Raw genomic sequence first — 15,752 nt, 5'->3', positions numbered from 1 at the left:
CCAAGCTGTCGGCTCCGCAGCAAGATAGTCTTCGATCTCTTCTGCTTTCATTCAGCGACTGCTTCGCCATTACGTCGAAAACCAAGCAGACATCCGTTACCAAGCACAGAATCTTGACCGAACCCACCGAAAGACCCATCCGACAGCACGCCTACCGTGTCTCACGACGAGAACAGGACGCCATTCGCGAACAAGTTCAACAAATGCTTGCAGACGACATCATCCAGCCATCTACAAGCCCATGGGCGTCACCAGTTGTGCTAGTTAAAAAGAAAGACGGCACACTGGGTTTCTGCGTAGATTGCCGCAAATTGAACAACGTCACAAAGAAAGATGTCTATCCGCTTCCTCGCATCGACGACTCGCTCGACCGTCTTCGAAACGCCAGATACTTTTCATCCATGGACCTGCGCAGTGGTTATTGGCAAATCGAGGTCGATGATCGTGACCGGGAAAAACTGCGTTTATTACCCCTGATGGGCTTTTTGAATTTAAGGTGCTTCCTTTCGGACTATGATCTGCTCCTGCAACTTTTCAAAGAATGATGGACACAGTCTTCTTCGGCCTTAAGTGGCAATCATGTCTTATTTGTTTAGACGACGTCGTCGTTTTTTCGGAGACCTTCGAGCAGCACCTTCAGCGTCTTCTTACAGTACTTAATGCGCTTCGAACGGCTGCTCTATCACTGAAGCCCGAAAAATGCCACTTCGGATACGAAGAGCTCAAATTTCTCGGGAATGTCGTAAGCCGCGATAGAATTCTGCCGGATCCCTAAAAAACGAAAGCCGTTTCTGCCTTCCCAGCTCCTAAGAACAAAGGCGAGGTCCGTCGCTTTTTGGGACTTTGTGCCTACTACCGTCGCTTTGTACCAAAAGTTTCTATAATAGCCGAACCCTTGCACTATCTTACAAGGGACACCGTCCCTTTTGTTTGGGGCCGAGAGCAACATCACGCTTTTTGCGAGCTGCAGCGACGTCTTCAAGCTCCACCGATCCTGGGTCACTTTCACGAAGATGCCGACACTGAAATCCACACGGACGCCAGCAATGTTGGCCTAGGGGCCGTCCTAGTGCAGTGGCAAGAAGGCACCGAACGGGTGATCGCGTACGCTAGTCGTACCTTGTCATCGGCTGAATCCAACTACTCCACTACAGAGAAAGAGTGCCTAGCTGTCCTGTGGGCTATAACCAAGTACCCTACCCGCACGGACGACCTTCAAAGTAGTCATCGACCACCACTCTTTGTGTTGGCTTGCAGGCCTCAAAGATCCCTCAGGCCGCCTCGCCCGATGGAATCTGCGCCTTAAAGAGTTTCACGTTACGGTAGTCTACAAGTCAGGGCGCAAGCACACCGATGCTGACTGTCTGTCACGCGCCCCAGTCGAAAAGACTACACCTGACCTAACGGACGACGACAGTTTCCTCTGTGCCGTCACAGCGTCGGACTTGGCTCAGCGACAGCGTGGCGACCTGGAGCTTCGTCCACTCATCGGCTTTCTTGAGGGACAGCTTACGCATCCACCGCAGACGTTCAGACGCAGGATTTCGACGTTCTTTCTCCGCAACAACGTCTTATACAAGCACTGCTTTCACCCTAGCGCTCAAACCGATCTCCTGGTGGTACCATCCACGATGCGAAAAGAGATCCTACGTGCGTGTCACGACGAAACAACTTCTGGACATCTTGGGTTCACGCGTACTCTCGCGCGTATCCGCCACAAATACTACTGGCCTAAACTCTCCCGCACTGTGAAGCACTACGTTAAAACCTGCCGAGACTGCCAGCGGGGCAAGACTCCGCCCATGAAACCTGCTGGTCTTTTACAACCCGTTGAACCCCCGCGAGCGCCTTCTCAGCAAGTTGGCATGGACTTACTTGGTCTATTTCCCAAATATTCAACTGGTAACCGCTGGATAGTAGTGGCAACGGATTATTTAACACGTTACTGCGAAACGCGACCTCTTCCAAGAGCCACCGCTAGTGATGTCGCCGACTTCTTCATTCATGCTGTCGTCCTTCGTCATGGCGCAGCAGCAGTGGTCATTACCGACAGAGGCACCTCCTTCACCGCCCAACTTCTGGATGAAGTGCTGACACTTAGCGGGACCGTTCACCGCCGGACGACAGCATACCATCCGCAAGCCAACGGCCTCACCGAACGGCTCAACAGAACCACTGCTGACATGCTCTCCATGTATGTGGACGTGGATCAGAAGAATTGGGACTGCGTTCTACCATTCGTAACCTTCGCATATAACACCGCCGTCCAGGAGACCACAGGATTCACACCTTTCGGCTTGCTTCACGGCCGCGAGGTTACCACGATGTTAGACGTCATGCTACTACCTGACCCATTTGTGACCACCACAGAAAATGCTGCCGATTATGCTCAGCGCGCCGAAGAAGCTGGTCAGCTAGCCCGGTTTCGCATCCGCTGTCAGCAACAATACGACGCTCACCGATACAACCTTCGTCATAGAGAGGTGACGTACGAAACGGAGAAAAAGTATGGATATAGACTCCCGTCCGCCAACGCGGCAAGTCCGACAAACTCCTACGTCATTACTTCGGACCCTACAGAGTTCTCGAACGCCTCAGCGATATCAACTACCGAGTTATTCCAGAGTCCAGCACACGAACTTCTCGTCGTGCATCACAACCGGACGTAGTCCACGTATCTAGGATGAAGCCATATCACTCACGCTGAGGACTTCCTCTTGCCTTTACATCATCGGAAGCATCCAGGCGATGCTTTTTGAGAGTGGGAGTAATGACACGTGCATAGAGTGGGTCTTTGTTGTGCGAGGTAGTTTTCCTATTTGTGCGTGGCGGATTTTTTGGCGGCTAGTAGAATAGGACAACGACGTTCAGCTCGATTGTAACTGACGTGCTGAAAGCCGCGCTGTTATTGACTTTCATTTTTATTACCGTAACAGTATTGTTCTTCACAGTCTTTGGTGATAGATCTGTAAGCGATTTATTATTCCACTTAAAAATAACCAAAGATTGTACGGTATCGAATCTGCGACCGATTTATAAGAGCAAAAGTTGACGGCCCAACAAAGTGACGAAATAAGTAAAGTAAATTTTATTCATATTTTATGCTTTATTTACAGACGCACACACACACACTCTGTCCAGAAGATGCCCAAAAACTGTTCCTATTCATCTGCTAAATTGGAAAAAAATTGTGGGCACTGCGTCCTGAGTAAGCCGAGTAGCCCCCGTGGGAGCTTATACTGTCCTGCCGGTTCATGGATCGGTGTACTTGGTAGTAGTCCATAAGTGTTCCGGCTGGAAATCAAGCTCACACTACCTGAAAGCAATTTGAAAAAGTGGTTTACCACAAGCTTTCTGCTCCACATGCCCCTTATTTGCTAAGTTTCAAAACAAGAAAATCTGTGAGGTTTCTACAGGCATCCGAATTCAGCTGAATTGCAGCAGTACACACTTCAAGGAAACAAATTAGGCGAAGGTGCATACTGGCGCATAATTATAATACCGCAAAAATTAGTCGGAGCACAGGTAAGAAATACTATGTACAAAACAGATGTACGACGCCATGCACCGGCACTGAAGTTTTCTCAATCAAGTAATCGGAGGTGTTAAAAGCAGCCCGCGGTGCTCTGCGCAAATAGCGAAATGTTTACCGCTCCTCAAGGAAAAACGCCTGTTCTGAGAATAAACTGCGACATTATGGGACCTTTCCCATGAAGCCGGAGAGGCCATGTTTTTCTCCTGGCTGTCACAGATCACTTCACGAAGTGGGTCGAGCTGTTTCTCTGACGGCACGTGCAATGTGGGACAAGATGATGGAGGTCTTTACCTGCTTGGGCTTTCCGGCGGATTTGATCACGGATAATGCGTCCTATTTCACGGCCAAGGTGTCTGTGGATGCGTGTGCTGCCTTTGGCATTAAGCACCGCAAAACAACCACGTATCACACACAGGCCAGCCCGACTGAGCGGATAAACCCAAACCTCAGTCCCATGCTGACAGCCTTTGCATAGCAACACAGCGGTTGAGATGCCTGTCTTAACGAGATAGGCGTCTCCTTGCCGTCCACGGTGACCTGTTGAACCATGTACACGCCCGCTTTCAACTTCGGCAGAGAGCTGCCTAACCCCATAGACCGCGGTCTGCGGGGCGGCACCGGGACGTGCGCCACGAAAGCCGGCCCGTCTGGCTACGCGGCGGAACTGCGCTCAGGCATGGACGCAGCCCCCGACCTAGCGCGTTCCAACCTGGCAAAAGCGCGAGCTGGAGAGACGACTCAATACGGGTGGTCGCATCGGGAAGTGCACTAAGATATTGGCGACATCGTCCTCAGGCGTAATCACGTCTTGAGTGACGCCGCCAAAGGCATATCTCTGCCTCCCTGTCGGCCAAGTGGTTGGTCCCATACCGAGTGCAGACCAAAGTGTCGCCTCTGGTGTACAAGGTGGCTGACTACCAAGGCAGGCAAGTCGGCGTTCCAGTTAACGTCGCCCACCTCAAACCTTTCGTTGCCCGCAGCAACGACTTGGGAAGGGGGAGGCGGTCACCGAACCGCAGGAAAACCGTGAGAAACCTGGCCCCAAGTCGCGCCACCGGTACAACCTGCGGAAACGCAGCTAAGCAACCTTTATCCCACTAACAGGTAGCTGGACATTATTCCATACCACGATAGTGAATGGAGAAGAACCGCTAAAGTGCCCACACACGTCCGGAAGTGGTTGAAGGCCCTCTTCGTCGAAAATACCCTCTGGCCTGTTGTCCAAGCAATAACTTGATAAACGCCCCTTTGTTGAGCAGCACTGTCAGGCAGGCATCCCTTTTGGCAAGCCGGCTATGCCGGGAGCAATTTTGTCCACTCCTTCATCGGCCAGTCGTCTCCCTACGCCTCGCTACACCGTGCCACCCTTCTTTTCCTGACCAGGCTGGCCTTGGTCTTTAGGAGGGGAGAATGTGGGAATCGAGCAGCCTTCCCCTTTGGCCCCTCGTTCCCGTGTCTTGGCCCCGCGCGGCTCGAGCGCCGGGAACCGCCGTTAATCGGCAGTATGGCGACTACGGCGGCTGCGCCAGGCCTCTTTGTCTGGTGCGAGCCATGCGTCCGCTTCCCGGCGCGCCTGCGCGCGCCCGGACATGTCTGGAGAACGCTTGCGCCACCACGCTAGCCTACGTCACTGCGAAACGCCTGTCCTCACTGGCCGCCAGTGAAAAACCGGTTTCCCATTAGCTGGCTTCTGGCTTGCGCAGGCTTGCCCGTGTCAGGCGCTCTGAGGCCTGCACGAGTGGTTGATGCGTCCTCCTTGCAGGCGGCTTCTCGTCTGTGTGCTCGACTGATGCCCTTTGTGTGATAGTCGTAGCGCCGCTGGCAAGCGTACTCGATCGGACCTGCGGAGTTACTCTGACGGCCCGAAAACCCGTGATTGTCGCACTGTGCTGCATCTTGGGTTAATAAACCCGTGTTTGTTGACAAACTGCCTCGAGCGCCAGCGAACAAAGACACTACCCGGCCGTAGAGTCTTTGTTCGCTGCGGCAGTGGAGAACGTCGCATACATTCCCGGTCGCCTCGTCGGTTGGAACTGTGACACAACTCCACAACTGTGACAACATAAAATGTGAAGTCATCTCGATAAAAATTCACAATGCCTTATCAGAAAGGGCCGATCACCGACAAGATCACCGACAAACAAGTTAAAAACAGTATAATTAAACTTGACAAATAAACAGCAAGAAAATTAAAGCATGGAAAAACAAAATTAGCAGCCAAATAAAATGCATTTTTATTAGAAATATAAACTAACAAGAACACATTACAACATGTTACATTACCAAAAAAGAAGACTCGTAAATAGAGACCCTTCAACAAGTGACAACTAGGTAAACATTCGTAATGTTTATGACGAAACAATGACGCTTAAGAGGCATGACATGTTGTGTCGAGCCCTGCTATGAGAAAAGGCTACCATAATGCCAGGCCTCTGATTTTGTTGTATTCGGGCTTCACCCGCAAAGACTGTTCGCAACGCTCCGCGGAGACCGCGCCGCGATGTTTCAGCAACTTCACGATTGTTTTCGACCATTCCGTTAAGATTGCGCGCAGGACTCGAATAGTCTAGTTTCTTCGAGAGATTACGCGGCCACCAGCGATAACGCTGGAAGCTTCGATAAAAGACAACACGCTTACCGCATGTCAGATTATCGAAGGTCGACGCTCTGTTCGCCGCTATCAGTGCACAGTGTGTATTGCTTGTAGTTTGACTTTCCGTTTCCCGACCACAAGTTCGGTCAAACAAAGAGTTTCATCTTCGACACGCCGACTGCTTCCGTCGTGGACGTCACGCCCCGTGGCGTTGTGTTATTAAATGATCCTTGTGGGGCGCAATTCCAGTAGAGCCTTTGGGGCGGTATCAATCCACAGCAAACGATGGCTTGATATTTTAACGCGACAGCGTTGAAGAGCCTGTGTCGCATAAACTTCTGGGCCGCTGTCGGCATCGCGATGAGAATTGGGCCGGATATCGCTATCGCGTTCAACTCTTCAAGGCAAAGCTTGAGCGTCCCCCCCATTTTTCGTTGGTGAATGGCCCTTTCCATGTTTGGAATAGAGGTTTCTTCTGTGTTTATTTTTCCGTTTTGTCGTTTTTTGTTTGGGTGGGGGACCAGTTATATGTCTACGGTATCTTAAAATACGAGTTATGCTGTGAAAAGCTTTCCTGCCTTTGGCTTTAGGCACTTACTCCAGCGTACCAGATTCCACCTTTATCTTCCTACTTTTGACAAATAGTACACTCGGAAGGGAAAGTTCACAACCGTTAAAAATGTTCAAAGTATACATAGATACGCCAGTCTTATTTCAATTTGTGTTCAAACTATGCTGAACGTAACTACTGCACGTTGAGCCACAGCTTACCAAAAATCAATAAATTCGCTTTTTCTACTCCATGGCGACATTCCACTTTGCTTACTCGCATCACATTTCCTGTATTCCGTTTAGGATCATTGTACCGTCATCAGTGCAGTCGCTTAACCTGGCATCCTAGGACACTGTCAACAGCCGGTCATTGCGACTCGTAACTCCTTCCATCCTTTCTCCTTTACACATAGCATCGCAAGCTTTCAACCAGCGTTCTTTCAGTTGCTGGATGTTGCTTTATGATTTGCCAACGTTGTATTTATGACAAAGTCATAAATGTGAGCCCAGAATTCACCGAATAGGGCCCGTTTCGTTGACGTTCTGATACTTGCATTTATATTCCGCTGCTATATTGCTTCTATACTTATTGTTCTGGATCACGGGAATGAGTCGCTCACTGTGCCGTAAAACTTGAAAAAGAAAAAGCAATTTTAAACTTGCAGCCTTTTCATCCCGTGTTTCGTAGCATGGAAGAAAACAATGTAAAATGTGCGGTGCCCATAAAATTGCTCCACGTTGTTGACTGTAACAAAAGCATTCTACGCTTCGGATAAACATCCCTTCATTTTTTATCTCGATAGAGCTTTCCGAACTGTTTCATTTATGGGCCTTTTCGCTGTTGATATTCCGACCAGTACAGTGACTTTTCTTGCAATAAACACTGCCGTCGCAAAAAATTCCGAACATCCGCCCATAAGTGCCGCCCTCGGTGAATGATCTCTACATTTCAATGTCATGCCAACGACCTGAATAGTCGAATATCCGCAGCGATATCGTATTTTAGGAAGCCGACAGCCTTTAAATACAAGCTATGTGAAGCGTGCAATACGCATTCTGGTGCACTAGGCTCTACGTAAGGTGAGTTGACCACGCTCGCTGTAGAGTTTGTCACGGTGCTTTCTGGGGTTGCCTCCAAATTTCTTACATGCCTTTAGGAAACGTGTACTGAAATAATGAACGTTTTTAGCATGGAAGAATCCCTCATCAAATTGGTTATGCACTGGCCACACCCTGTGTGTTTCCGAAATGTCGCGATTTGGACACTTGCTCTATGTCTCCTATAAGCAGAGGTCGGCAAACTCATTCGCGAGTCGACTCATTTGGACTCACTCAAACTCATATCCAGACGTGAGTTCGAATCTGAGCGAGTCCGGGTGAGTAGTATGTTAATGAGTCCGAGTCCGAGTGAGTCTAGTTGAAGAAACTTACGCTGAATCTGAGTCAGAGTGAGTCCTAAGCGTACAATATATTTCCTGAGTGAGTCTGAGTGAGCTGCAAATTTTTTTCCGGCCTATGGTCCTGTATAATCCTCTTCATCACCACTGTGCGGCTTATGTTGACTCGCGTCTCTACCCACTTGCATTCGCACATTCTTCAGCGGACTAGCGTGCATCCGCCAACTCAATGTTTATTGATCAGAGCCGTGAGTTACAAAAAGAGCTTTTGGCGCCTTGACTTGTCCATTCAATCCCTGTTACGGGAAGTTCGTGATAAAAGTATCTCGCATTCGTGCGTTTCAATCGTAATGACAGTACTGGATTGGAACTATTGATAACAGATGTTCGAAGGTACGAGACCACGGGGCGTATGGTAGAGCACCGATTATGTGAGATAGGGCCGTTAAGGAGCATTCAAACCAAGATCGAAAAGGCTAATGATCGCTACCGCACTCGTGACTCGACTCACTCACACTAAGATGGAGCCTCGAATGTGAGTGAGTCTGGGAGAGTAATATTTCGGTGAGGCTGAGATCGGATGGTAAAAAACAATTAGTCAGTCTAAGTCCGAATGAACCCTGTTAAGGAATATATTTGTAAGTCTGACTCCGAGGGAGTCCTAAACAGAGGTCCTTAGGGAATCTGACGGAGCTCTACTTTTCTTGCCGGCGTATGCTCATAACGGACCGCCCAGTACGTATCGGGTATACGACCCTCTTGTGCCATGAGGAGACATCCTGTGTGTTTCCGTTCTACTGGAATCCGGCCACGGCCTTTATGTGACCCATATGTAGCTCTCCAGTATATATCCGATATATGGTCCCCTTTCTACACACAAAGAACGGTGCAAGTCACTAATAGACTTGATCAGTTTTGCGAGCTGCAGTCGATCTCTCCGTATTCCCTCAAGTGTACGAGTAAAAAAGAAAAATACAGATCTGTCAACATTTATCTTTATAAACGCTAAAAAGTACACCTAAGGCTGCCAATAGAGACCAGAGCCGTAATTTAGAATGTGTATTGAGTATTTCTCTAACTTGGGTGAGTTTAGCGTGCCTGAAGAGAAATGGAGATTGAAAATTTTTCTTTTACAAATAAAATACGAAAAATACACCTAGGACTGCCAATAGAGGCGAAAGATGTAATTCAGTATGTGTATTTTGTTTCTGTATAACTTGGGTGAATCAAGCATAAGAAAGTAAAATCTTCTTATATAAATAAAATTACTAGACGGAGACGGTGTGAAAAGACGAAAACTCGATAACGCCAGCGAGCATGCTAGCATTTACCAGGCGCAACCGAAATCCGTCGTGAGAACATTTTGCTTGTGCTGGGAGGGCTGGCATTGCAGTATTAGAGATAGACTGACAAAGAAGGGGAAATCAATGCCATAAGTTCAATAAGTGCGGCGCCTCGGTGGGGTCAAAATAGCATTAGGTCACTCACAAAAAAGGCTCGACTTCTTTCGACCGAAGCGCTTTTTCATTTTGCATAATTTTCGAATACAATGCGCTAAGACATTGGAAATGATGAGCTTATCTTCAGTCAGAGCACACGCCGCGATTTACGGCACCAGCGAATCTAGAGTTCATTGCCACATCAAGGTAATCGCTTTCGTCCCTTCAATATCACACAAATGAAGTTGCGAGGGGGTCTTGCACGCTACAGCACAGGCTCAGCCATCCAATGGTCGCAACAGTACACGGGCAAGGCCTAACAGCTGGTATCGTGACATGCGCTTCACAGACACATACTGGCATCTAGATCAACAAGCGAAGCACATGCGGTTGATCGGTTCCTCGCAGCGGCGTTCATAGTATCTATATATACAGCGCTTTCGGAAGATGGAATGAAGGCAAGAAAAGTCGTATGCAGCGAAAACGACCAAAGTCAACCGCACACGCGATTCCGCAATGTCAAATGGCACGGCACACACGAGCGAGAAGCGCACTGATGGATACAGAAGAAGCGTTAGAAAACCGGCCTCGAATTTACGCCACGGCAAGACACGGACTCTCAGAATTAGCGGCATTCTTTCAATTTGTCTCTTTGGGTGTTATTTTTCTATTGCAACAAAACATAGCGAGCGATGCGGATCGGCAGGAGACGGTCACTTTACAAGCAGCAGGCGCATGGACGGATACAAGATAAGCAGTGAAACGCCAATAAGCAATTTACACGGCTGTCTCTGCTAGTTAATTATTACACATAGCTTACCTCTTAACGAAGCTTGAAGTATTCGCGATCTCGGGAACAATATTAGTGGCTCATAAATTTCCCCTTGTGAGCGCATCACGGAATACGCGGATTCGTGAGATGGCAGCTGGTTGATGAGGCAAATGGCGCGCGACGTAAACGTTAGCCAATACTACAAGGACTAAAAAAAGTCAATCGTAAAGGTAACCAGCGGTAGATCATGTTTCTCTACATCGAATTCCGTTGCTCGTTGCGGTGAAGGCAGCAAGGCCACGGTCGTATTGATGCGCGTGTGTTGGTTCCGCGCAGATGCTCCCCAACCCTTTCTCGTGGGGTCCATTGCCTTTATCAGTTTTGGTAAAAACAACTCGCAATACACGTGTTACCAACCTGTGAACTCAAGGTGTATTTTGGAGGTAACATAAGGTCGAATACCAGGTAACATCCTGCTGTAAAAATAACAGACGCATCCTACATGAAAGAAGGAATTCCTCGATAGGAAAAGGAAGGTCTTTGTAAAATGAAGTAACGCCCTACAGTTCACAAGGAGGGACTGCTAACATATAGGTCGCATGGGCATCAGATGTAGACATACAGTGTCTATCACGCGCCTTATCATTTTCATAAAGGGTAGCCGACCATAACTAATGATGAGCGTTGGAAATTCTGTCAAAACCAACACATTCGCCATATGTTCTGCAGCGTTTATATTTCTGAAGTGAATGCAGTGTAATCCACAACAATCATGATACCACGTTCCTGGGAACGATACTTAACTTCCATAAAAAGCCAATTCAGGACAAATACTATGAGTACTCCCCACTGGAACTGCCATCAAATAACTTTTAAAGCAAGAAAGTTCTTTGATTCGGAAGCCTACTACGCCTTCTCGATTCATGCGCGAGAAAATTAGGCAATGGATTATAAAGGGAAGCTTCAATGAGTTACAGACTGTGGTGGCGGCGACGGTTTAGCTCGCGCATCACCCGGGGCCAGCGAGTGTGCACATGCGAAGGCCTCGAAAGCGCAGCGGTTAGATGCGTATTTTATGAGCCGTTTTCTAGTCACTGATGGCATCTCAATCAAGGGCTTGTGGGCGATCAACCGTTTCTGGTATGGCAGTCTGATTTGTTATCGAGGTCCCTTGACATTTCACGTTGCCGCATTTCATCGTTGCGTTTCATTGTGTTACGCTGCTAAGGAAGGGAGTGGACGCCAAGGGCTTGGAGGAAGGAAAAAGTTAGTAGGCACTGGAATTTCAAAGCAGCCTCAGATATATTAGAAGATACTTCTAAGACACCTTTCCCAGTGCGATAAATAGAGCAGGTATGTTACAAGCATGACGCAGAATTAGCCTTCTGCGAAAACCATGGGACCATCTGTTGGGCGACGCACGTGGTTCATCGTTGCCATGGTTGCAACACCGTCAAAAAGAGCGGTGGCAAGGCAACTCTTTGAAGGCCACCATGAGGCAAGACTTCCGGTTTGTCTATGTAAGAGGCGCGTGATGATTGGAAAACTTTGACGCCACCGGGGAGTGAAATGCGAAAGGGAGTCTTGCTTGCCGTTGTCTGTTCGAGTTTTGAAATTTGAATACTAATAACATCAGTTTTCATACACCAATGCTCGTAATTCTTTTTGCATTCGTCTCGGCATTCATTACTACATGCATTCCAGTACTAAACACAAAAGCGTCGCAGGACCCCTTTAAGCTACAAGGACACGTCTTGGCCCTGTTGCATTCTAATGTGTTTTATCAAGCGTTTGAACGGCGGATACCTGGGCTTGGGCTAACCCATTTATGACCCGGACGTCACGACCTCTTTTCCCGTTTTTGCAGAAACTTGGATACCATGAAGGCAGGTGTGGCTATCATTCTTGTCGCCATTTGCGCTCTCCATTTCTTGGGTAAGTCTCAACACCATGTGATTGGAACATTCTTGACCTTTGGGGAACTTCAGTCGCGCTGGTCCGGCTGAGCGAATTATATAATTGTGCCCGTAACATTATTCTTGATTTCTTTTCATTTACTTTAAAGGAGTGATTAACAACCACACTTGCTTGGTGAAAAAACACATACAGCGGAAAGAAGGCGCTGTTCTGAACAGCTCAGCCAAACCTGACAGTTGGGAGCAGCAAGGAGAGTTCAGAAGCGGAGCGAGAAGTTGGCACTTTGTCAAGTGACCTCTCTTCATGCACAGTCCCGTACTCACGCTCTTCGGAGGGTTGTGATACAGTAGATATAGCGTCACACAGAAGATTGCTGCTATTGGCCGATAGTCCACATATATCAAGAGCCAGGTTTAGTTCAGGTTCGCTTCTTCCCACAGCGTGCCGCCACGTGCAAGATGACGCATTCATTAGTGTGCCTAATTTACACAGTCCTGATACTTGGGCCCAGCGAGGTGTCACGAGGAGACAGCGATCGCGTATCACGACGCGCGCGTGACGTAGCTTCCATCCACCTCTTCATTCCGCCCTGCGTACCTTCCAGCGCACTCGTCGGGACGAAAGAAGAGAGAAAGCGCTTACAGCATGCGACAGATCCCTGCAACTCCGCTCCTCTTTGACCGACTCGAGAAATTTTTTGCGGCGATCGATTCGTGAGGCAATAAAGCCCGACACTGAGCGCAGGCAGCCGCCATAATAGCAATGTCGTCACTCAAATGTGCCCATAATTCTATCACACGCACGATTATAACCGTTGAACCTCACATGAAGAAACAGTACGACGCATGGCTGCCATGGCATGTTCCCAGCTTCATTTACGCAAAGGAGGGTTGGTGAGGGTTTGTGTTTACTTCGTGATCCATCATGCCTGCCACACCGCTGAGTGGTTCAGTAAAACTTAATTCGGGTGTTGTTGCGTGCCAGAAGCGCTTTTTTAGGCATGCCTTAAATTGGGACTCTGCAAATATATATTACCATCAAGAGCTCTTTAGTCTGCCTAAATAAAGGAGCACGGGTGTTTAACTGTATCATTAGAGAAATGAAATGTTAATTATTAGGCAGCCGCATGCGCCTAAGTTTTTACGGGCCTGAGGAGCCCAGTAGGCGTAGCATCAGGTAATCATCCTTACGTCATGCTCAAAACTTTGATGACATGGCCACTTCAACACTGATCGCCTATAAAAGCAATAATGCCGCTCACTTCTTTCATGAAACCTGCTACATTGGGTATGCTTTGCATTGAACCTCTAAAGCCGGATACCGGTATGACATTGAGACGCTGGAAATTTTGGCGCTTTTCTTGCGCATGTGCATGTATTCTAACGTGTTTTTCTCACTGCAGGGACTATAGCCGTTGCTCTTGGTGAATCTGAAGCTAGGGCCTCAGCTCCAGGAGAGGCTTTGCGGGCTGATGCCGCTGCGCACGAATCAGAAAGAGCCATTCCCCCCGATTGCATGGAGTCGCTCTGTGGCTAACGCCTGCACTGACAGCGTCTACGCCGAGAATGCACACGAGGAGACACTATGTATTAAAAGCGTCTTCGGGGTGATATGTCGGGGGTGGTATAAATTCTTTACTGTAGGCTCCTTTGTTGCAGCGCTGTGTGTGTACTACTCATGATTATAGTGTTTACCTTGAAGTGAATAAAATAGCCAATTCAGCCAACCCAACGTGTCAAATACTGACAATTCATTTTACAGAATAACATACCTACACAGAACTAGTGCTCACTACCTGCTGCTTAGTTTCCGCTTCCCCTAGTGTAATCTGTATATTAGCCTGTTTATGTAATGTATATTAGGTGTTTGCACAGAAACCAAGCAGTTGGCGGCCAGCACGAGTCATGTGTGCATATTGTCCGTGCTTATTTTGCGCTGCTATTGCGATAGCAATAATATGGAGAGTCTCTACGAGTTCATCGACTTCATGCCCCTATGAAGTGAAAATTGATAAGAACTCTTCGCGCATCATATTTGTAACACACAGTTCAAGAACACACGTTTAATAAACTAAAGTACGTGGGGCGAACTTGTGCCTGAGAAGTAACATCTAAAAGGAAACAGGCCTGATAACCCTCCTCTTTTTCTTCTCAATATTCACATCTTCTTCTTCTTCTCTTGCCTTTCCGCATGGGCCACGGGAAAGGCTATTCCTTGGGTCACGCAGGCAAGTTCTTTCCACCACACTTTTACTTTGGTTCGCATGTATGCCGCAAAGAATTCGGAGCGCGTAGGCATCGGCCAGCGCGCGTAGCTTGAAATCTTCTTGTGCGGTTGCCCCCTTTCCAGAATGCATCATCCCGATGCTCGCGACAAAATGGTTGCCAGGCGGTCATTCATAATATGTACCTCTTCGTGGATGCAGTTATAGCTCAGAGCGTTGTGTCCTCGATGGTTCATTGTCTGTCGTAATAAGGTGTCATCCTGACGACATGCACAATTTCTGTGCGATGCCGGCCTGTGATGAGATCTCTTGTCCCTGTGGAATAACATCGTATTTCAACGCGCCAGGCGGCGGACCACTCTGTAAGGGCCGAAATAGCGGCGCAGTAGCTTTCCGATAGGGCACGTATCCGTACGGGAATCCACACCCATACTCTGTCTTCCGGTGCGTGCTGAACGTCTCTTCGTCGCGGATTATATCGATGCGCGCCGGCTTCCTGTTGTTGGTAAATACGACGTCCCCCCAGCTGTCTTGCTTCTTCTGCTTTTTGTATGTAATCGCTGACACCATAGTCATTCTCGGAAGTCTCATCAACAGGTAACATTGTATCTAAAGGTGTGGTGACCGCCCGGCCAAAAACAAGTTGGAATGGTGTCATTCGAGTTGTCTCTCGCAGTGCGGTGTTCTGGGCGAATGTGGCATAGGGTAATATTTGATCCCATGTACGTTGCTCTATGTCCACGTACATCGACAACATATCAGCCAACGTTGTGTTCAGTCTTTCAGTAAGTCAGTTCGCTTGTGGATGATATGCCGTTGTTTTCCTATGACTGGTGTGTGTCCATCTCATAATAGACTTTGTCAGATCGCCCGTAAATGCGGTCCCTCGGTCCGCGATCGGCACTGTAGGAGCTCCATGCCGCAGCACGATGTTGGTGACGAAGAATTCGGTGACTTCAATGGCCGTTCCTCTAACAAGAGACGCTGTCAGCATATCGAAGTAGATAATCGGTCGCAACTATGATCCACCGCTTCCCTGACGACGACGTGGGAAATGGGCCAAGTAAGTCCATTCCCACTTGTGCGAATGGGGACTCTGGTGGTTCTACCGGTTGAAGGAGACCTGCTCAATTCAGCGTAGGAGTTTCACGCCTCTGGCAGTCCCACGAAGTTGTAACATCCCAGGCAGCACGCCGACATTGGACCGATCTTGGCCCAACGTCGGCAAACATCGCTACCAATATCGGCCCCATGTCGTCAAATCACGCTCGCGCTACTTTCACCGCCATTGGGCCGACGTCGGCTTGCCGCCATTGGGCCGAC

Source organism: Rhipicephalus sanguineus, chromosome 4, assembly GCF_013339695.2.
Source record: "Rhipicephalus sanguineus isolate Rsan-2018 chromosome 4, BIME_Rsan_1.4, whole genome shotgun sequence".
In the NCBI taxonomy this organism is placed as follows: domain Eukaryota; kingdom Metazoa; phylum Arthropoda; class Arachnida; order Ixodida; family Ixodidae; genus Rhipicephalus; species Rhipicephalus sanguineus.
Note: the sequence above shows the minus strand (reverse complement) of the source record.